Here is a 21,463-nt window from a genome sequence, read left to right as displayed (position 1 = left end):
ATCTGCTAATTTCAGAGTGGAGCCATGCCTGAAGATACCCAGCTTTCTGAATCGAGGGCTAGTGTTAGGCTGGGCTTATAGTGTTAGGCTGATACATCCCTTCCCATCTGCTGCGTTCTCTGCTGCCTTCAAGGAGCGGATAGGGAAACTGGCAGAAGTCCTCCAGACTGAAAGAAAGACGAGTTTAAAATGAAGACACAGAGCAAGAAGTTGCTTTATTTGTGCCATGTTTGTAATCTCTAGGTAATCCCATCACTACTTCCACAAAAGCAGCAGGCTGATGTGCCGTATTACTACTGTAGGGGTGTGGGAGCTGCAGCATCAGCTGTCACAGCAGAATTATTCTGTGGTTTCTCTCAAGACCACAGGCTCTTCAGTGCTCCCTCTGGTTGTTTCTGGGGCCTGAATTAGTCCTAATACATCCTCAAGTGAAGTGAGGAGGAGATGGAGGAAAGGGGACATGACGAGAAGAGCAAAGATCAAAACCAGCTCTGAAACCTGCCCCCTGCCTCAAAGAGAAGAGCAGTTATCCAAGCTGAGTGGGGGCAAGTCCTCAGGAGCCTGGAGGAGACATCATGGCAGCTCACAGCTGGAGCCTGAGTCGTCTCAGAAGCAATTCCTTCAGCTGTTAGCTGCACTATCTGTAAACAAGGTATCTCGTACAAGGCTTGTACAACACGCCGGGGTTTGTGGTAATCAGCTACGGAGCACATCTCATGTTGCATTTAAAGACTAATTTTAACAGTGATGCATCCCATTAAAGCAGTTATCATATTCTGTGTTTTGTAGGACATGTTTGCTGCCATATAGCCATAATATATTTATCAGAAGGGAACATGTTGTTTGTGTAGCTTTTCTTCTACACTATAGCACTGCTCCTGACACTTGGTGCCTAAACCCATTTTGTATGCCTCAAAATTCTCAGTGACTAATTTCTCTGCAGCCCATAGAGGAACCAGGACATAAAGCATCAGGCTGCGGAGGCTGCTAAAATGGAGCTGCATGAGAAGAGCTCCTGCAGTGAGGTTCCTTCAGGGCTTTTACTTGGACATCGCAACTGGAGGAAGAGCAGTTAAATGCTTTGCTTGTGCTCTCCAGTCCAGACTAGGTATTCTGAAGTCTAGTCCCATCTCATGGGGCTGCTTGAAGACCAGCTTCTTAATCTTTGGAATAAGCTTTATAAAAATGTTAAGGTCTTTTTACTAAAGGCCCTGGAAGTGTAAGATATTATTATGATGCTATGTAGTCACAGAGATTTAATTGAAGGTATTTAACTGCAGTGGCTGTAAAACGATTGAAATTGTACTTGACCTCCTCTTTGGAGCAATGCTTTTAGACAGGTTAATAAGGTAGGTAATACTTAAATTCTTTGTGTCTTTCCCGAGGTTTTCTCCAATACACTAATGGGGTTTTCACAATGCAGGCAGATTGGCAGGTATAAGGAATTCTAGTAACTATGCCCCCTAAATTCCTTGTACTTCTTTCCAACTGAGTATCTCCAGGATCAAAGTAGACATGATAAAGACTGTCTGTAAATGACATTCTCTGGAATGATGTACAGAGAATCTGGCCTGAAAAAAAAAAAAAAAATCAAAAAATAAGCGGTTTTCCCAGTAAATCAGTGCCAAGACAGAGTCCCAATAGACTCTTACTGACAAACCCCTGCATGTGCATGTTTACAGGTTACTTATTCAGTCACAGGTGTAGAAATTCATGTGGTCTCCCAACTTAAGAATTAATAATGGGCCAACCAAAGAGGCTTGTTAATTTAGTCTAGATGCTAATCTGAACTTCGGTTGAACCTACTTGCTCAAGTAATCTACCCAGCAATCTCCAGGAGAAGAGACTTTTTCTCATGTAGAGGCAGCCTAACAAAAATGTAAGCTAACCTCTAACTGAGATGGTTATGGAGAAGAAGTTTTCCCTGTGGGCAATTTGTGTGGGCATGTGCGGAGGAGCAAGCAGGCACCTAAACGGTGTCTCTTCATTAGGGGAATTCCTTGTCCGGTCCCCTGTGTGGTGGGATGGGCAACTGGAAGCACCCGCTCACAAGCCCATCGCACAGCAAATGGGGGTGCCGAGGTGTTCCCTCTCTCCTGGTCAGCGTGCTCCTGCTTGTGCACTGCAAATTCTCTTGGGTTAGTAACTGAGCGGGCATTTGTGCTTAGACCACCTGTACCTTGCTCAGCCTCACTGAGGTACCTTTTAACGGATCTGATTTAGTTCCCCAAAGTGGTCCAGAGGCACCTCCCTGTCCGAGGACAAACGGCACTAGAGGGAAGTGCTGGGGTGGCTGTGGTCAGGAGCTAGTCCTTGTGCCCAAAATTTTCCTTCCCTGCTGGTCACAGTGCTCCTCCTCCAGCAGCAGGTAAAGCTAGGAGGTGTTTCTGGGGCTTGCCCAGTGTCATGCAGGAGATGTGGCCAAAGCCTGTGTCAGACCAGACTCCCGGCCCTGCGTGTCTCCCATGGGAACATTATTCCTTTGCTATAGAAATAACAAACTGAGCTCTCGCAGTGTAGTCCTGTAGGTACAGGCAAAACTCCCACTGATGGCAATAAGACCCTCCAGGCAGGGTCAGGACCACCTACCTGACTTTGAGAATTGGTCACAGACGACATGACAGGTGTCGCCCCTCTCCGGTGTTAGGGTGGTGGAGTAATTTCCTGGTGAATTCTCGGAATAGTTTTCATGAGTTTTGCAAAGACCTGTTTAAATGAAACATTAGATACACTTTTCCTTAAGGTTTGCATAGGGGTTGTGATTATTTTTACTCTCAGTTATAAGTCTAAGAATAACCCTTTACTCCGTCATCCTTGGCAGGAAGGGAAGCAATATACTGGCTTCAGAGGCTAGAGAGTTACCTGTTTATTTTGAAATAAATGTTTATCTGTGCTATTCCTGACAGAGCATCAGCTTTCCTGTTCCACCCTTACCATTTAATGTAGGAAGGTCATGCACTTTTGTCCTAGTTAACTCAAGTCCTGCAACCCTGTAAGTTTGTGACATTTTATTTCTTATTTTTTTAGGTCAGACCAGCCTCATGTGACTGTTCCTGTAAATATGCAGTTGACCAAAAGCCACTCATCTTCACATACAGCAGGCATGTGAGGCAATGGGAGTTGTTCAGTTGTTTGCCCAGCATTTCTTGTGAAGTCCTTATTGCTTTTTTCTCGCTGTACACACTCGGGGCCAAATATTGCCTTGTTCCTGACTTGCAAAACGAAAGGAAACAAAGGACAGTACAGGCAGGGGAATGAGTCTTTCCTCATTCTTCTGGCCTGGAGCCACAGTACAGGCTTTCTGCTGTATCACGGTTATGTGCAAGAAGACGGGAACCAGCTCTATTCCTGGCCCTGTCACAGGCTCTGGGGACCTATTTCCTGACTGCCTGGAAACTCACGGGTTCACTGTCACCTTTTCCTAGTGGAGGTAGCAATGGTAACATCCCGAGGTGCCATTTCACTGCACGCTCCATGCGAGCAATGTTCCCATGACAGGAAGGCACCAAGCTCCCTTTTCTGGCACCACACGCTCCCCAAGCGGCTTGCAGGCTGCACCGCTGTGTTTGCAGCCTCTTGCGCTGTGCATTGGTATTTTTTTGTATCCTCTGCTGGAGAGGACTTTGATTATCTGATAAAACTATGGACAGAGCCTATACGAGTACGTGTACTTTAAAGGTACATGCTTGAGCATATGGCAAAGGGTCCAGGAAGGAGGAACTATTTGGTGAGATTCAATTTGATGACTTGTAAATTGTGCTCTCCTTGCGATGGTTAACAGGAATGGTCTAAGTGTTTGTTTCTTCCTCTACCTTTTCCTTTTCCTGCCTGAGGCTTTTTATCCCCCTGCTCTAGCAAATCACTGCTCAACTCAGTGCCACTTTCCAGGCACGAAGCAGTCGGTGAGCATTTCTCCAGCACGACAGTGTTTCTGCCTCACTCCTACCCTGCTTCTGTGTCTGCTTGCTGCCACCTCAACCTGCGAGTGACTCTCATGCTCTTCTGTCAGCTGAGAGCGCGGTGGTAAGCTGTTCTGTGGGACACTGCACAAGCAAGGGGCTGTGCCCAGCGTCATTTCACACCACGCGAGATCCAGGTGAGAAACACGTCCTTCTTCTGGCAAAAGAGCGAGAGTTCAGAAATGTTTCCTGCTTCTGCTTGGGATGAAATGAAAAGCTCTCCAGGTATCTTCCCTTCCCAGAATGAGGCAGGAGCCTGCTGGCTGGGGCATTAGCTGGGGATGAGGGAGACACATGCCCAAATCATCTGCATATGTGATTCAGTCATGGACTGAAGCTTGGCTTTCCCACATCTAAGGCGAGTGCCCTAAACACTGAATCTCTTCTGCAGTGGCTGAATTTTGTTTTGACCTTCTAGCATCCTTGTTGAATATGGCCCCATTGGAGATCTCTCATTTTGAAGACTCCTATTAAACAAACCTTTCCGATTTTCCTGATCGGTGCATCATGCTGTCTCTCAGTTTTGCACCAGATACATTTGCCCAGCTGCACAGTTTCATCCCATTACCAGCACGTGTGTGGTTACCTAGGGCATCAGCATTTGCTAGGCTCTCCACAGCACTTTGCTCTTGACCAGAGTGCCACATTGAGAAACTTTCATCATCCAATCCTCCCCTCTGCTGGCAACGACCAGGCAGCCTGCCCTACAGAACCGTCTTTGATTTCAACATGATATTGCATCACCCAAAGCATAAGCCATTCAGGTAAGGTTCGGGCATTTGAGTTCTGCATCACTAATCTTTGCAATAGGCTTTCATGCTAGCCCCTGCACGGCGTTCAGTTCTTGACTGCGGCTTAGCACGCCGGAGTCGGCTCTCGTCTGGCCCACGAGCAATGGGGATCAGTGGCCCTGCGACGGCCCACGGTCTGTTATCTACCACATTTTTTGTCTTCTTTGCTCTTCAGCTCTCCTGAGTAAAAGGCAGCAAGAAGTAGCCTCTTTCTCAAAAGCTGTAGTATATAAAGCAATAAGAAGTGCCAAACCTGCTGATGTTTAATTGGAGAGCATAGTTTTCTCTTTTCTTTTCTTTTTCCTTTCCTTTCCTTTCCTTTCCTTTCCTTTCCTTTCCTTTCCTTTCCTTTCCTTTCCTTTCCTTTCCTTTCCTTTCCTTTCCTTTTCCTTTTCCTTTTCCTTTCCTTTTCCTTTTCCTTTCCTTTAACAAATCCCTGCTCCAGCTGTGACTAAATTTCAAGTGTATGCTGTAGGTCAATGGCTTTTCTAGAAACAATTACCCGTATCAGTTAGTGCCTGCACTAGCTTTAACTGAACTGCCTGAAATAGCCCTCCCATCATCTAAATTTAGACTTTAAAATACAGCTAAAGAATGCTTGGTGGTCTAATGAATAGCTAGCCAGTCCTCCTACAGGATCCTGTCTCTGAAAAGTAAATTGCGTATGAGCACTAATACTGCATCTCAAAAACTCATTCAACTGCAAGCTTGGTCAGCTTTAATCTGGCTTAAATTGGCTTTGGCTATTTTGTTTCTCTGGTCTATTTGTGTCTCAGGCCTTTTTTATGCTGTAAAATATAACAAGATATTTTGCTGTGAAGTGATTTTTAGTTTTGGCTAAGGTAATGACAGCTATACGTCCTGAGAGATGATAGTATTATGTAAAAATGAGCATATAAATTATTTAGCAAGGAAGAAAAATATTTAACCGTCTTTTTGTCTCTTCCTTCCCAACTTCAATTCTAATACATGTCCTCCATATAAATTCTCTTACAGCAATAAAGAACCAGCTACAGAAAAGAGACGCATATGTTAATACAAATGGTATGGTTTAGTTCTTTCCCTGATGATTGTGGGAGTACACTTAAGCATAGAGTAGAAATCAGAGGTGTATATTGGAAGCAACATGACACTCGCCCCTGCAGAAATTCAACAGCTAAAACCAAAATTAAAGGGAATAGACCTACCAGCTGCTTAGATTCAGTAGTTTCATTCCTTACATGCTCTTCAGTGAGTTTCCGAAGAAGTGTGGGCTTGGGTTTCTGTGAAATTTATCTTGCTAAGATTATGCAGGAGGTTGGAAAGGAAGGAAGGATGAAAATCAGACTTCGCCTGCAAAATAACTCTCCTTCCCCCCCGCCCCCCACCACCACACAGCAACATGAGATATCAGTGGCAGAAGGTCATGCAGATAATTGCAATAATATTATCTGCTGTGTCTTGGGAACTTGGCTCCTCTCAGAGTGAGGGTGATAAATTAGACCTTGTCAAAATTCCATTCATGGAAAACTCCAACATTGCTAAATCTGGAACCGGGGTAGTAAACTCCAGAATTTCCCAGAGAAAATAAGTTGTGGAATTTAAGTTTTTCCAAAGTGAAATGCTTCTCCCTCGCTGAATTATGCTGTTGTTTGTTTGGGTTTTTTTCTCCTTAAAAAATCAACCTGAACAACTTGTGCCCCATTCCTGCATGCCTGGGAACCTGAAACTCTGAAATCCCTGGCCTGAGCTGGCTCTGCAAGTTTCCAGGCTCCCTAAAGTGCAGCTGTGAGTCTGAAATTCCTGAATGAGACATTTCTCTGGCGGGGTCACCATGAAACCAGGTACTCTGGAAGCATGGCTTCTCCATCAGCTTGCCCCATGGACTAGCAGAAAATGTAACTGAGCAGCATTTTGTCAACAGAACTTCCTCAAAACTGAGCAATGACTACAAAACCTTTTTAGTTTTGACTAGTCAGATTGGAAAATTCCTGACCAGAGGTAGTTTAGATCTTTCTGTGACTTCTGCTCAGTCCATTGAGTTCAATTCACATGGCCAGGACTCTAGATGTCTTTTGGGTTCTGGATGTCCTTCTTAGTGGGTTTTGCCTCTTTCATATATTAAGTCCTACTTCACACATTCCACCTCCATGCTAGAAATGTGGATTTACAGCATGGACCACTTCTTTTTGGCAGGCTTTGGCTGCCAACGTCTAGCTAACAATGGTGGAGCTCAAAGCAACGGTGCTTGGTACCTGCATTCAAAGTCCACTGAGCCAAATGGACTTAATTTCTCTCAGAATATTTGCAGCCCACTGTATGTAGTGTCAGGTAGTCTGGGCTGCATTGTTCCTGCCAGGTCACATTGGAAAGTTTAGTCTGCAATCTGTGGCACAAGTGTTAAGACATCACGGACCCAGGAGTAAGAGTTTATGCCTTGCTCGAGAGTCTCTCTGAAGACCGTTCCCAGTTAGTAATAGGTAGTGACTTTGAGGCAGACAGACATGGTGTTAGCAGCCTCAATCCTCTATAGAAATTTGTGTGCTTTAGCGAAGAGAAAAAGTCAGTCTTGGCGGATTAACAACTATGGCATAGCTTACAACAAAATACGTTTGTTCTGAATTAAAGATCTGTTTCATTAAATGTGGGCATAAATGTAGACTAATCCTAGTCTAGGCATATCCCGTGGAACTAGAGATTTGGAGGTTTGCCTATTAGAGGAGGACAAACTGTGTACCTATTCCCCAGCCAAATGAATGCTGGTTTTCAGTGGTAAAAAGATAGATAAACACATTTATCATCAAAACATGAGGCTGGAAGTGCAGAGAAGTTCCTTGCTGGGGTACAGATTCTCCTATTTGGCATTACCTGAGAAATTGGGGCTTGGGATGTGTATGAGAGAGGAATAGCGTGGTTATTTCAGTGGATGGTTGGGAGGGCTTAAAACCCATTGGTGCCTTTGATTAGGTGAAGTGTAAACATCAGTAGCACTGGCAATTCCTGCTTCTACCAAGAAGTCAGCTGTTCCTTCTCCATTCACTCTCAGGATCTGTACTAAGCACTGCCCAACATTTCGGTGCTCCAGAGCACTGTGCCTCAATGTGTCCTTCTTGAAATGCCAGTAAACTGAAGAATAGTATTTGTGTTAATTACTTTTTTTTTTCCCTAAATCAGCCAGCAAGGTGTCACCATAATAGAAAAATGATACAGCACTTCTTGGACTAGGGCCCAGATGCTTTCCGTGATGGTAAATCAATTGAAATGCATCAATGCTGAAATTACAGTGGGAAACATCTCTAAATTCTTTGTGATACTGAAACATATTCCTGTAAATTAGCCCCATTGGCAGTCATTTCACCAATTCAGTTTTACAGGTCAGAATCAAAATGTTGTACTAGACAGTGATATTTGGAAGGCAGGATCCCTGAAAGCAGGTTTTTTAGACACATTCAACAAGTAGGTAGGCAATAGTTTCTAGATCCATATTAAAATAGAGGGGCCTTTTCTTGTAAAAAAGCGTTTGTGTTCATGCGTTCGTGACATGAAATGCAGTGAGTTACATTAGTTGTCCCAGTCAGCTTTTATTAATGATCTACATTTAACTGCTGACTATATGAAATATGGCTTCATACTTGTGGCATCTCCGTAAGCCACTTAAAAGTTTCCTTAAAATCCCAACACATTTAGAAAGACGTAGGCCAGGTCCTGGAATGGCAGAAGGAGACAATAAAAACAAAAAAAGGTGTTTCAACTCTGCCAGCACGGGAGGCAGTGGCTTGGGTACCATGAATGGCAACCAGCCCCTCAGAGCCCACGCAGGCGAGCCCCAGGAGCAAGGACGCAAGGAGACTGGTGGTGCTGGGCCACGCAGCATCATCCTGGAGAGCAGCATGTGGGCAGCTGGGGACACAGCAGTGGCCCCCCGTCCCTTGATAGATGATGGGGTGCTCACGTGCTGGCTCTCTGCAGAAGGTTCATCTTGGGGCAGGTCACACTCTCCTGGTCACTGCAGTTTTGCATGCTCAGCCCCCACCCTCGTCCTTCAACAAAAGGCTGTATTTACCTCTACCGCTCCCATCTGGCCTTCAGCAATTAATCTCCGTGCCTCTAACTGCAGCACATTGTGTGATAATTCGTTATGTTAATCCCATGTGTCAGCGAGCCACTTAAAGGCTTCCTGGGACACAGTTCCCCGCTCCTCTTTTGGAATAAAACCTGGGTTTTCCAGTGATGCATATAAAGAAACCACCACATTCTCCGGCTTTCAGATACACGAGGCTAAAGTTTGGTTGCTCCTGTGTCTATAGCGCTGTGTTCTTACCTAGTTTCGAATTTTGGAATAATAGAATTAAGGGGACCTAACTACACATTTGAATCTGCAAGCTCCCGTTCCTCTTTTAAATGCAAATCCCTAGGGCAGAGGCACTAAGGAATTAAACATATTTAGACTATTACAAGCCACTCTGTGAGCGGCAGAGCTAATGAAGCCTGGTTTTGTCCGGTCTCCACCCAGCTGCTGATTCTGATGAATCTTTCAGGAACAGCTCTGAGACCATTACTGCCTTGGGTGGTGTTTCAGATCATCCAGCAGCCTAAAATGTGGCTGGGCACGGAATGGATGACAGACAGACAGAAGGGGAGGCAGTGAAATCAATGACACATCCTTTTCTCGTGAAAGCGAGCTGGAAGCCCTCTCACTAGGCACAGCAAATTCAGTCACCTTGCATTATTAAATCTGGATTCTGCTCCTCTTCCCTCTTTTTTCCCACTTAATGGGGTTGTAGTGAAGGAGGGGGGCAGTTTATAAGATGGTCTGTTCTGGTGGTGGGGATTGGAGAGATTTAGGACAGATAAACCAGTACAGTCTGAAATAGGGCTGTGTTTTCCTGGCACTGATGGAAGAGCTTGTTGCTGCTCTTGGCACGAGTCCCACGCAGGCAACGCCTCGGTCTCCTGCCGAGTCACAGCGGATGAAAAGAGCATGGCGGTGCCGACCCACCTCGTGAAAACACCCTTCGGATTTAAAGAAGGAGGGGAGGGAGGGGGTCCTGAATGCGTACAGAGAGAGCAGTTGGTACTTGGTCCCTGCAGCCAGTGCCTCCAGGCTGGAGATGCACAGCCTGAGTAGCTTGAGCTGCCGCTGACTCTGGTGTCCTACAGCCACCGAGGACTGCGGCAGGTCCTGGGGCACTTCTCCCAAGCGCTCGACCCCCCAGAAGCTCTTAAATTAGGCTTTGACAGATCTCAGTTGCCTGAGTATCACTGAGGATCTGGAGTGAAACGCAGACGGTGCCTCTGCCAGAGCTAAAAAAGGCTCTCGCGAAGCCTGGAGCAAGTCAGGGGTGTCCTTCGGCTGGGTCACAGCAGCTTTAAGTCACAACTAACAGTAGTTTTCGTTTGGTTCTCCAGGTAGCTGAATGTCAGCCCTCTCGGGTCTGTGACTGAAAGAAAAAAATGGAGGAAAATCATGAAGCTAATCCAGGCTATTTTTTTTTTTTTTTTTTTTAGGTTTTTCTCTCTCTGCTTTCAAAATTTCAACTTAGCTACAATTCATTTAAAAATAAATAGGGAACGTTTGAATGCTGAAATGATGGTTTGGTTTTTCTCCTTTATCCAACTAGATTAGCTGGGCCACATTCTGCCTGAACTGACAAATGTTTTCAAGTGCCCCAAACTTGCTCTTTTTACTTCTTTTTAACTGAATGAAATGTTTCTCTGGCATAGTGTTATCTGAATCCAGCTAAGCAATACAACAGCATGTTTCACTTGCTTCAGCTAGCCATTGGCATAAAGACACAGTTAAGGATCTCTGTGTAACCGTCTCTGTGTTTTTGTTTTTAAATTAAGGTTTTCTCCTTAGGGCTATTGCAGAATTGGTATTCCTCAGATGGGGAAGAATTGCATGCAGGCCTACAAAAACCTGAGAAATTGCAGGAGGAGCCATGGGCTGAGTAATATGCTCCAAATATGCTCTGTAATATTGTAAGGGTAGCGTGTTTCCGACTCAGAATGAGGAATGGGTTTTCCAAAAGCACTAAGCTTGGGCCCAAAACCTGAACTCCAGACACAATTAAAATAACAAGGCTCGGAGCTTTCCTGCAACCAGCCAGTGACTTCAACTCTTGCTGCTTTTTGCTTAATGTCAGGCTTCCCTAACAAGTGTTTACATGTGACTGTGCTAATCAGGCAAACACAGAGCCTGCAAATGAAAGAACAGCATCCCTGCTATCAGTGTCTAGCACAATAAATCCGGTCTGTCCACTTCAAATGGCTCTAGGTCTGCTTTCCCAGCCTTCCTCCTTGCCTCCTCCCTGGGGCTTCTCAATCTTAATGCAAAAGCAATAACGGCTTATTCCTTAGGGCACGCTTCCTTAGCATATCGTCCTTCCCAACCGAAGCACTACTTCCCTGGCTTTGTTTTCAAACCAGCAATAACAGAGGGAACAGAAGGGCTCGTTAATCCCGGGGAAAGGCTTCATGCCCAGCAGGGACACAGAGCAAGCTCGGTGGCTCCCTGGCCAGCCTCACCGGGAGGTTTCAAAGACCAGGAGGTCACTGACACAAGCGGGGTCCCTCTGCGCCCTGGGGTCAGCTGGAAACCTCCCTTGGGGTCCGCTGCCTACCACAGTTGGGGGAAGAAGGAGAGAAGTTTGCTCAGGGCCACCAAAGCACAAGGTGCAAGCAGGCTTCGTGAAATACCACGCTCCTTCCGAGCTCTTTCACCTTAAACTGATGAAGCTCTGAAGGGCTCTGGTGGCATGTGCCTTATTGCGAGAGTGGTGCTGGCTTCTGCCAAGAGGAGGCAATCCCCGGAGGGTGAATGCAGACCCTGTGCTCGCATCTGGGCCCGACCCATGTGGCAGGGATGGGCAGAAAGGTTGGTTAGTTAGGTTTAAGAATCATTAATGAAAACCGTGGGTTTGGTGATGAGCTGAAAAGAGAGTTTTCTTACGTTTTTGACAAGAAACAGAAGTCACCAAGGCATTTCAGTACATGACGTAAAAGGACCGGTACAAACCCGCTGTGGGTTTCTTGGTGTCCAGCATTTGTAAACACTGCTGACAATGCATCATCTGATTCACGAAGACAGCCAAGATCAGATGTTTCTGGCATTCTGAATGCTATCTAGACTTTTCTGGCTTTTGTGCATGAGAAACTGAAGGCTTGAATCACAACTTCAAGAGGTTGGCAAAAAGCCATAAAGCTACACACATCAAGAGATGGGAATGAAGTCATAACTTGTAATGATGTTGAGTATCGCAAGGTCTTCCAATCAACAGCTAAAGGAGCATGTTGAACGGAAGAGATGATGGTACAGGGAAGAATCCTGAGATGGGAACACGGACAAAAAAATCTGGTTTCTAGGAGCATGAAAATGTTTGTCTGCTGAGGAATCAATCCTGACTGACCTTTCTTATTCGCTTTTTCTCCCATATCATGATTTTATTGCTTTTATGGAACAGATTTCAGAGGAGTCTGACACTGCCTCATTGGGAAAGGAGGAAGATTTATGCTGAGCTTATTGCAGGCAGTGGTTATGATTTCATTATAGAACACTAAGATTGTAATTTTGTGTGCTTACACAGAATGTTTAATGCACACATTAAGCTAGATGCGTTTTATTTCAGTTTGTATAGCAGCCTAAATGGCATAACAGTATGATACGCTTGTTTATTTGGCATTAAAGCTTGGATTTGGTGCCTAGGCATCTTGCTGAATTGGGGGGACATGCTGTGATTTAATGGTTCAAATAAGTGTCTTGTTAGTGATCAAAACTCCCGGATCTGTAAACTCAGAAGATTTTCAGACTGGTGGGAAATAATACTGTACCAGCATGGTAACCTTGCTGACCTTTCCAACCCAAAAGACAGTAACTTTAACGAGGCCTATCACAGTTTTCACATGTCTGGTCAGTCTACAGACTGATAATGTGAAGGTTAAAGGGTGAATTGTACAATTTTGAGGGTGGAGTTTACTGTCGAAAACTTAGTTTTCTAGTTTCGTGAACATTTTTTTTCCCCTTCATATTACTCGAAGATTTATTCCTCCCCATTTACAATTGATTTACTGCAAAAAGTAGATATTGAAACTGGGCTATTTCATTCCAAAGCTTACTAAGGTATCATCTGAGCTGTTGTGGGTTTGGAAATCGTAGGACTGTATTGCTTTAGTTATTAATAACACAATATTTGGGCTCAGGAAATAAAGCTGTTTAAGCACACAGGAAAGATTCAGCTTTAGATAGCTTATATTTTCATAACCCATTAGTGTAAGTAAGATGTGATGTGGTATATTTAATAATGTTGAGTTTGTATCTAAAAAAGATCCTTGCATTAGGAAGACTTTAGTTTTAAGAAAATGAGTTAATTTAGTATAATGGGGGAAAGCGTGCAAGAGGAAAAGTAGATTCTTGCTGTGCAGTGGCTATGTGTTCAAAAATCAAGGTTACTGAAATCCCCCAGTTGAAGGGTCAGCTCTCTCACTTCCCCCTAGCTATGCAGTGGAAAAGGACAATACTGACTGCAATAAATTAAAATTTAAAAAGGTTGGACAAGGGATCCCTCTACCCTTTCTCCTTCAGACTGGCTGCCCTGAAGGATCCGTAGAAAATTCAGCACCTGAGGACTACAGAAATGTAACATTTTATTGAAAAGAACTTTTTCAATTTGATGACCCCAGCAGGATCAACTGATTTAGCGGGGGGAAAAAAAAAAAAAAAAAAGAGTTTTAGCAATAGCCAAGGTTTCTTTTTCCCCTGTGTCAGTTGTATTGAACAATTGTTGACAACCGGTTCTCCCTGAGCAATGTGCCTCAAGACATAATGGAGATGCCTCTTCTAGCTTCCAGGCTCACCGTTTAGCTAAGACTTAACTGTTCTTTCAGTTGCTTCAGAAAGGCGGGTTTCCTTATTTAAATAACAAGGCTGGAATTATTTAAATATCTTGCTTATATATTTTTCCCTTGCTTACCTTTAGGCCGATTTCGACATCACTGAAAAATCTTGCTGTGACTAATGCTCAACAGCCACCTGCAAGATGCAGTTACCCACTTACCAGGGACTTTGCGATTTGGTTTAAAACCTAGGCACTAGTTATTTAGGCTGTGAGACACTTCCAGAACTGTAAACCCTTACCCGATAGTTCTTTGTAGACTACTCATTCTTCTTGTCCAAGTTATGCTCACCTCGCAGGACAGCTTTGTGTCTGCCAAGGGCTGCCGGCACAGTTGCTTCTAGACCTATGGCACTCCCATCCAGCCCTAATTTTTTGGTGGCCTGAAACTTGAAGGAATGCTTGCATATCACCTTCAACAGCAGTAGGGGTGCTGGGAAAATACTCAGGATCCCTAAAGCGTTCTTCCCTATTCAACCCTGTTCTGCACGGGGAGGGAGGAGAGGTGAAACCTGCTCTGCAGGATGTTCCTACTCTGCTGTCAGGATATGCCTGCTGGCTTTTCCCCTCTGGACAAGACCAGGATAGAATGGTTTAGATGACATTACTGATTTGATAATGAGTTTTCTTACTTATCTGCCACCCCCTTCCCCCTTTTGTATGAAAAGTCTGACACTACCTAGCAGTCTCATTCCTAGGGCAAATACCTTGCAGGGGGGGCTTGTCACCTTGTTAAAGTACAGGCTGGTTATAACAGGACAGAGTTTTGTCACCTTGTTAGAGCACAGGCTGGTTATAACAGGACAGACTTCCAGCTTACCCATCCCTGTCCCCACTGCTTCACTTGCCCCTCGCCCCCGGAGGCTGTGCGTACGCAGGTGGCAGGTGGTACCTAAGGGCATGCACATCATGCAATTTAAGGAGGATGTCAGGATGTAATCTGTGCCTGGAGCTCAGCTTCCCCGCCTGCTCCAGAGCCTGGACCGTGACAGCAATGTGGGTTTTCTCCTGCGACTCAAACCATGACTTATGGCTTCTCAGTGGTTTCAGCTCCCTAAGCTCCTATTGTATTATGCAGCATATATGGCTCTTACCTTAATGTAATGAAGTTACTGAGTAACTATTTATTTTTACGATTAACTTTTACACCCGCTCACAAGCTTTTAATTACTGAATTCCCCACATAATTCTTTAATTCAATTTGTTTTGACCTTTCAGTTAGCGGGGAAATAAAAGAAAGGTGAAACCTGTGTTATGCCACTATATTCTGGCATTTAAAGCTGGGGAAAAGGCCTTGGCTGCATTGAGCCAGGGCACACACAGGCTGAGCTGGGAGAGTGTGGCAGGACAAGAGCATTGGTCCCCATGAAGAAGACAGAGTATTCTATCTTCTCAGAGCAGAAGGCTTTGACACCCCTGCTGCCCACCCAGTGAAATACATCTCTTAGCCCTAGAGACCCTTTGTTTGCATTTTTTTTCCCAGAAAGCAGAGGATTGACGCTGAAGTTTTTGCCGTCCCTCCCGTCCCATTGCCAGGACGGGCAGCTCTAGCTGTGCTCTAACTGCGAACATGTGCCCCATAAGCAGAGCCCCCTGCGAACCTGCCACACCAGTCAGAGCTGTGGGGCAGGTGACCACGGAAAAAATAGGCCCCTGAGACATGGAGAATGAGGAGAGGTTGCTGATGTTATGAAACAACCATCCCCAGCTGTTTGGGGAGCTAATAGTTGGCTTCCCCTGGATAACAGCCGATGTGCTGGCCAGTGATGTTTGTGCCGGCGGATGTTTGGGATCCCACAAGGGATGTTTGTGCCGGCGGATGTTTGGGATTCCACAAGGAATATTTGATCCTTGTCCAGCCAACCTGGATGGCTACGCGTCTGCTTGGAGTATTTGCACTGCAAGGTGCCGGATTAATGATTAGAGAGATTAAAATCTACAGGTGGAGCCGGAGTTGTGCCAGTGAAATCTCCACTTGACTCTGGCAGTGGACCTGAACATGAGTCCAAAGGGCCAAGGGTCAAGCGAGTCCAGAGGGCCATACCTAAGGGTCGAGCTGCTGGTTGGCCTGTAGGTTGTTCAGCACTTGGCTTTTCTGCTGAGATGACCAACAAGATAACACTCCACGCAGGTTGGATGGCTGACCTTGGGATCTGTCCTAAACTGAACTGGTTCTGCTGATTTAACTTTCATAGATTCTTGATCCAGGGTGCCAGAAAAACCCCAGGGAGGACACCAGCAGCAGCAAGAGGAGAGTTTGGCTTTTTGTGCAAGTCCTTCCTGTGAAAATGGTTTTATTACATGAAAATTTTTCCAAGCTTCGGCAAAGGGCAGATGGACAGAGGACAGGCCAAGGGTGATTGCCCCCGACGGGTAAACTAGAAGACACAGCTTGACCATTGTCACAACCTTTGGTGACAACTGTGGGGAACTGGATGTATAGTCAGTCATGACTACTCAGTGAGGTGAGGATCGTTGGCTGGCTGGTTTTGCTGGGATCTTTTTTGTTTTGCACTGGTGATTCACCAGAAAGCAATTGCAATGAGTCTGATAATGAGGCCAGTGGGCGCTCATAGGAGCAGAGGAGCTATTATCATGATTCCTAAGGACATTTTCTGAAATCAGTCCTTTAAACAGCAATGGGCAGCATTCACGTGGCTACACTTCATTTCACACCAATAGGGATTGGCATGAATTCCTCCCTTGTCGTACAAGGAACCCCTATTATTAACAGGCTTTTGTATGTTATTTCTTTCCTAAGAAATTCAAACCCAGTAAGCTGCTTTAAATGTGTTTGGATCTGGTGATGTCAGGTCCATTTTAAATAAATGGGTCTAGACCATAAAGTTTCGGTAAAAATCTGGCTTTAAACATGAATCATTCTCTTTTCCAGATTGTACTATCAGGGTCTAAACTAATTTCAGTTCTTCCGTAGTATTCTTATGAATTCTGAACATCTGAAATAGTTTCAGTACATACTACAACTTAATTCTTTTTTTTATACAGGCATAAAACATATGATTAATGAATTGAAAGAACTGGAAAGAAAGATTCTGAAAATTAATATTAACTCTGGTTTCTCAAATATTGTCCTAAGTCCTCCCCTAAGGAACAGAGAAAATATTCCAACTCCACATGATGGAAAAGCTTTAATGCAGAGAACTCTCCACAGGACTGTTTTCATTTTGTAGTGTATTTTAAACATATGGACAGGGCAGACCGTTAATTATTTCTTCTCCTTTTGGCTCCGTTCCAGGTACAACTCAGCAAAAGCAGAGCTCTACAGACTATTCAATGGACAATAAATGGCTCTGCATTTGCTGAGTGCTGAATAAAAATGATGAAAGGGTGTTGTGACAAGCTCTCAAGGCACTTGTTGGCCCACAAGAAACCATCCTTGCCCCTTCTTCCCCCAGCTGCTGCACCTTGCTCCTTCCACATCGGTTTGGAGGGGAAACACTTTGAGAAGAGACAGTTTAATAGTCCTAGACATGATGTCGGAAAAGATTATTCAATGAGGCGAGGGGAAAATCCTTGCAACTAGTGGGACCATGTACTTAAATGCTGCTGGATTCAATTAGAGTGCAACGTGACGTGACCAGAGGGGCATCTGTGGCTTCGGAGGGACGCGCATAGGAGGATCTAGTTGCAAGAGTTTGAGACGTTGCAGCCCACGGCTCTGTGCAGGGCTCTCTGCGGTGCGCTGCCGGCTCTCCGGCAGCGGCATCAGCAGAGGACCTGCTGCTCCCCGGTTCTTCGGCGTGGGGCCAGCAGCCGTGGCCCTGCGGTCAGCAGGCGTGAACCGGGGGGCTGCAGAAGGACCGCTGCTGCCTGAATTAGGCGACTCTGCACCATGTCTGCAGCGGATGGGCGGTAATATCAAATAATACTATCTGTAGTGGAAGGGGCGGTAATATCAAAAACCACCAAAGGTGAACTCTTTGGATGCCCTTGCCCATGGGTCAGTTGCCTCCCACAAAGGAGCAGAGTTTGTGCTGGTGTCTCCCAGCTTGTCCTCCTCACAGTGTCTGTCTGGCAATCGCTTCTACACCCTCTGTTTCTAATCTCCCAGCAGGGCATGGTGTGTGCTGCAGCAGACTGGTGCCTATCCTTGTGTCTGGGGACCAACTAATGCATCTACTCTCACCACTGGGTCCTAAAATTCAATGAATACTTAATTACTACAGTGTTTGTTCTGTTAGCAACACTTTTATTCTGTTGCAAACATTTTTCAAATATAGTGGGGATAAGGTCTCTGCCTGATATCGTTTCTAGTCTGAACATGTAGCTATAACCTGGAGAAAAAGAATGAATAGAAATAAAGTGTTAGAGTGATGGTTTTAAGATGACATAAAGGAACGCTTGGGGGTTTTTCTGCTTGTGGCTGGGATGAGAACACATCAAGAAGGAGGGGAGAGCCACAGATTATGGAGCTATTACTCATTATTAATTATATATTTTGCACCATTACAGCCACTCTGAGGTCTAAATGTACCTTGCCACCAATAACAAATTAAGCTGCACGATGGCCCTTTGATGTTAACCAGGGAAGACGGAGGATTATGTACCCCCGGCCAGGTAGGACTTCATTTTGCTTTCAAAGAAGTGTGGGGAAGGTTAACACCAAGTTTAACTTAATTGTCCAAATTAGACGCATTAGCAGGATGGTGATAAGCATGAGTCACAGTGCTCAAATCTGCCGCACAGATACCATCCCTTCTCTCTCCTGTGTTTTGAGACAGAAAGAAGTGGTAGCCATGTCAGCTTCAAATCTTTCAGGGTAGCCTAGCCGGCGCTCCAAAAAACATTCTCTGTGGGTTTCCTTGCCAAGAAACTAAATACAACCATAAATAAAGCAGATGGAGACCCTTCCCCGTCCTCCTTTCAGCTGCTCTAGTCATTTTTTTTCTAGACTGAGCCCCTGCTGATGTGCCTGTACCCACTGCTGCTGCCTGCCAGGCACGCTGATAGCAGGTTTCCAAGGATCTCCCCGTGCCCAGGGAGGCAGGACCATGTCCGATAGCCATGGGCACCCCAAGGCCCTCCTGCCACCCTCGCAGACTGCATTGGCCATGACGAGCTGGCACCACGACCCACCGGGAGCAAAGGTCCAAGCCCCAGGACGATCCCTCACCTGCAGAGAGGGAAAGAGCAGCTTCTCTGGAGCGGTGCCAGTCACAGCCCTGGGGTCCTCTCTTGAGGCAGCTTACTAGCTGCTGACAAAATGGCATGAGAAAGACAGTAGAAAAAATTATTTAAAGTGCGAAGGCCCCAGTCCTGCAGCCACTCGGAGGAGTCTTCTGCACCCCACCTCGGCAGCAGCCTGTTCACCTCGGTGGGGTGACGGACATGTATCTGGCGCGTACCTGCAAATGCCCAGTATTTCCATGCCTAACTAACTGGAAAGCTTCTACAATGGCAGCTTTGAGAAAGGTTCACATGTTTATTCTGCTTTGCCTCTGGGTCAGACACAACTCCTGAACGCAGGAGAGGGTGGATCCCATTCCGTCCCCGGGGATGTGCTCAGGCTGTTCCCCACCACCAGGACTGGGCAGAAGGAGCAGGCTGGCTTCAGCTGCGCTCAATCACCCGCTTTCCCCTTTAGAAACAAATCCCTCACTTTACCCAGGGATCTTGGAAAGCACACAAGGCATTTCCCAACCGGGATTGCAGCGATGCTAATGGGATTTACTGAACGTGTCCATCTTCCCTCCCCTTCCTTTCCCTGCAGGATTTCGGTGTGAAGCAGCAAATGAGCGGGGTTTAGGAGTGGGTCCCCCTTCCCTGGCAGGGCTGGCTGCAAGGCAAGCTGTGTCCTCCCTGCACCGGGTAGGTCACGGCTCGCCTCGGCACCGCATGGCACCGCACGGCACAGCCGGGGTGCCTGCCAGAGGGGGACGCAGATGGGGAAGCACTTGCAGCTTCGTGCCCTCAAATCATTACAGCCAGACAGGCGGGTGATTTGCAGTCCTGCTCTTCACTGCGCTTTAGCGTCTCACCCCTCGTGAGGTTTCAAAAGAAAATAAAAATCCAAAGCCATAGAGCTGGCAAGCGAAGCTGGCAGTGCTGAGCAGCTGCCCGGCACTCTGCAGCACCGTCCCTTCCCCCAGCCGCCACGAGCTGATGTGCCAGTCTCATTTTGATGTAGCCTGGCTTCTGATTTCGCCTTTATTTTCCCCCAGTTTTTTACCCTGAGGCAAAATTCAGCTCTCACGCCTGCACAGCGCTTTGCTCCCCCCGTCCCAGCACCCAGAGCTCCCACTGACAGGGTGCAGGAGTCAGTCCCTGGACGGCTGTCACCATCCCTGCCAAGGGACGAGGAGCAAAGTGACTTCCAGATAGGCAGAGCAGGAGATTTGGATCAGCAACAAAAATGTATAAATGCAAGACTGCACACACATTAGTTTGGAATACTGATTAGATCCAGAAATAAAGGCATAGAGTAGCCAAATGTTTTGGGAAGCCAGCATTTCGTATCATTTATTATTCCTCAGCCAGCCTGAGTTGGAATAGGAACTGACCAAATGCTTGAGTATCACGTTGTCACATACTGGTACTGTTTGTGTCAGAGGTTTTGGCTTAGGATCTACAAACTATTTGGCAAGTAACCCGGCTGGCTAAATCTGACCTTTTTCTAAAACGGGAGTACGACTAAGGGGATCGCAGCATGTGTAAGGGAAGCTGTTCCTGTTTCTGTACAGTGCTTCGGCTGCACAGTCCTGACATTTTAACAGTATTTCTACAGTTGTTGGGCCTGGCCAGTGCAAAAGGATCAGTGACAAAGGAGCACTGAGAGACCTCTACGAAACGCCTCTGTAAGTTGAAGATGGGGACACTTAAACAGGAGACTCTAGTCCCGCAAAGGGAAGACCCAGGTAGAGGAGCCCCCATTCAAGGTACACCCCACAAACTCACTGGGAGGGAGGAGACCCCGGAGAGCCGGCATGCCTGATGCAGAGTGGTGAGCAAGGGCTCCAGAGCCAGAGAGAAAGGCTGGAGGTGGAGGAGACCAGCAAGAGCACATGGACAGAAGCACCCAGAGCCTCTTACAAGGAAAGACCGCCAGCTCCTTGCCTGTAGGACCCTGAACTCCAAACGCTCACCTGCCAGTACAGCGTTGGGTCAGGAAAAGAGGTCGAGGTCTATGGAGCAAGTTCTCCATGGGAAGATTTCTCTGCTAAAAAAGTGGTACATGTAAAGGCAGTGCCTGAAAAGGCCTGGTCTCAATGAAGGATTGCTGCATGGTTGAGCTCTCCCTGGGCTTTGCCTTTCCCCTCCCTCCTCGCACAGCTCCCCGCACACACTCCAGTGCTCGCTGGCTCTTTCTGAGGGTTATCATTTTTCTGCCTCTCCACCAGCTTCTGCACCCAGCGCAAGGCTGATGTGTCCGTTATTATTATCGCCCATTGGAAGCAAGGGGCAGGGGGGACTTTGCTATTTATATGCAGAGTTTCTTGCTCTGCAAACAGCTTTCTCACCTCTCATAAAAGTGTCATTTGATGAGCACCAGTATCACTGTGACACTGGGCCATCTCAGCTTGTCAGTCCCAACCTCTTAGGACAGCCTGGTGAGAAAAACAGGGTGATTGCATCTTAGCTGTACCTGGTTTGTGGTCCTATGGTGTAAGACACTGGAGACAAAACTACTCGTAGTTTTGTTTTTAATTTCTTTTCTCTAAAAAAGGAAAGGTGTTGGTGAACAGCAAGCGCAAACTCTTCACAGATTAAAAGAAGGAAGGTGATGCCATCTGTATAACGCACTCTGGGATGTAATTATTTATGTGATATTGAGTAGTGTCTGTCCTCTGTAAGACTCACTTTCCAGTTAACTGGAAGAAAATCG

The 21,463-nt window shown here is 46.1% G+C and overlaps 2 long non-coding RNA genes across 2 annotated transcripts; one reads left to right on the top strand and one right to left on the bottom strand.

The window, feature by feature from the left end:
• Positions 1-227: 227 nt before the first annotated feature.
• On the bottom strand, positions 228-6,108 carry LOC138688857 (uncharacterized). Its single transcript, XR_011327664.1, has 3 exons — positions 5,938-6,108; positions 2,590-2,706; positions 228-1,571 (listed from the first exon to the last, which is right to left on the bottom strand). It is a non-coding gene; the product is annotated as an uncharacterized lncRNA (long non-coding RNA).
• On the top strand, positions 4,573-18,206 carry LOC138688858 (uncharacterized). Its single transcript, XR_011327665.1, has 3 exons — positions 4,573-4,723; positions 5,747-5,794; positions 18,094-18,206. It is a non-coding gene; the product is annotated as an uncharacterized lncRNA (long non-coding RNA).
• The last annotated feature ends 3,257 nt before the right edge of the window (positions 18,207-21,463 follow it).

The sequence above is a fragment of the Haliaeetus albicilla genome, chromosome 13 (assembly GCF_947461875.1).
Source record: "Haliaeetus albicilla chromosome 13, bHalAlb1.1, whole genome shotgun sequence".
Classification (NCBI taxonomy): domain Eukaryota; kingdom Metazoa; phylum Chordata; class Aves; order Accipitriformes; family Accipitridae; genus Haliaeetus; species Haliaeetus albicilla.
This window is presented reverse-complemented; position numbering and strand designations above follow the sequence as displayed.